This window comes from Rhea americana, unplaced genomic scaffold (genome assembly GCF_003343005.1).
Source record: "Rhea americana isolate MKP2758 unplaced genomic scaffold, rheAme1 scaffold_194, whole genome shotgun sequence".
In the NCBI taxonomy this organism is placed as follows: Eukaryota; Metazoa; Chordata; class Aves; order Rheiformes; family Rheidae; genus Rhea; species Rhea americana.
In genome coordinates this window covers 1-1,965 of record NW_028186083.1, presented here as the reverse complement: position 1 = coordinate 1,965, position 1,965 = coordinate 1, and positions in this window count along the sequence as shown.

Genomic DNA, 1,965 nt, shown 5'->3' with positions numbered 1-1,965 from the left:
CCGGGAGCGCGCGGCGCCACGTGTGCAGCGCCGAGCACCGCCGGGCGGGCGGCGGAGCGGGGCGGAGCGGGGCGGAGCGGAACGGAGCGGAGCGGAGCGCGGCGCCCGGCGGGGGAGGCTCGATGCGCCCCGCGCGGCAGGGCCGCCCTCTGGAAGGCCGGCGGAAGTCACAAACACGCCAGACAGCTCGCCGGCGCGGGGCGCGCTGCAACAGCGCTGCCACCGCGCTGCCACCACGCTGCAACAGCGCTGCCACCGCGCTGCCAACCGCTCTGCGACCGTGCTGCCACCGTGCTGAGACCGCGCTGCCACCGTGCTGAGACCGCGCTGAGACTGTGCTGCCACTGCGCTGCCACCGCACTGCAACCACGCTGCACCCGTGCTGCAACTGCACTGCCAACCACACTGCCACCGCGCTGCCAACCGCGCTGCCGACCACGCTGCACCCGCGCTGCCGGCGCCCTTGCGTGAGGTGCAAGCAACCAGTTGCACTTGAACCGAGGCGCATTTAGCGTCACGTCTCTGGAGTCACCGGTGCAGATTTGGGGGCCCTCGATGGCCCCGTGGTCCTGCGCGGCCTGCAGCGTTCCCGGCTCTGCCGGCACTGGCAGGCGCGGGGCGGGCAGTGCCCCAAACGTGGCGGTTCCTGCCCCTCCAAGGCGCCCACGGCCCGTGGCTGGGTTTTGGAACAGCCGCGGCGGGGGGGGTCCCTGCTCGGCGAGCTGCCTCTGGRGCTTGCGTTACGCCTCGGGCTGCCCGGCCGGCGCGCAGGGCTGCGGAGGCCCCGGGAGGCCGCYGCTGCCGGCAGCGGGGCCCTCCGCCAGGCTGGCTGCAGCTGACGAGGACGGCTGCCTCCCGGATATTTAAAAAATAAAGCCCTCCCTCGCTGGCGCTGCCTCCGCGAGCATCGCGGGTCGGCCGGTTTGGGGGGACCTTGCGCTGCTCCAGTCGGCCTCTCCCGGCGCCCGGGCAGGGCTCCGGTTCGCACGGCGCCGCGCGGGCGCCGCGACCTTCGCGCCCGTTCCCGGCCCGTCGGCGCGAGCGGCGGGCAGCGCGGGGAGGCGGTGGCTCCCGCCCGCCGCCCTGCGCGACCCCCGGGCCCCTTTCGGACTTGGGCAGAGCGCGCGATGCCCTGAGGAGGGGCGCAGCCGCCGGGGCGCGAGCCGAAGCGGGTGCGGGCGCTGCCGCTGCAGGCGCGCGGGCGCGGGAAGGCTCGCGCCCGTCCCCGTCCTCGAGCAGCCCCTGCTTCTCCCCGGCAGCTTTGGCCTCGCCGACCCCCCTTGGCGCGGCCGACGTCCGGGGCTGCCCCGGCCACGCGCCGGCTCCGCTTGGGCGTCCTGCCCGCTGCGGGCAGCGGTGGCGACCGCGTCCCCCCGCTGCCTGGAGAACGCGAGTTCATCCACCTCGTGCAGGAGAAATCTGCATTTGTGTGTTGTACGCTCTATAAATCCAGTGTCATAATAAAAAGGGTCTAAATCTTTACTGAATAATTCATTTTCATGCATAAGGAAGAAATAATGACTTGCATTATATTCCATCTATCGTTTAGTAAGTTCTGGGGGCCGACCGGCTGGTGGGGTTCGGAGATCCCCGCTCAGCCGCCCCGCGCGAGGCCCCACCTGCCGAACGGGGAAAGGCTCCCTGGTGCAGAGCAGCCGGCAGCGCCGGCGCGATACGTGCAGGCCGGTTTTWAAGAGTGCGGGCTTAATGAGTCAGGCTTGCTTTAGTTGTTTTATTTTATTATTTTTTGCTTATCCATTTTTTTAATACGCAGCCGCAGTTTAAGTGGTTTRATCTTCCCAGGCTGCGCGCTTTCCTCCTCGGCACCGGCAGCGAAATCACAAAACCCGGGACGGTGGCTCCCGCCCTTGGGTGCTGTGGTGCTGTGCTGCACCACGCCGCACCGTGCCATGCCCTGTTGCACCACGCCGCACCACGCTGCACCGTGCCACGCCATGCCGTGCC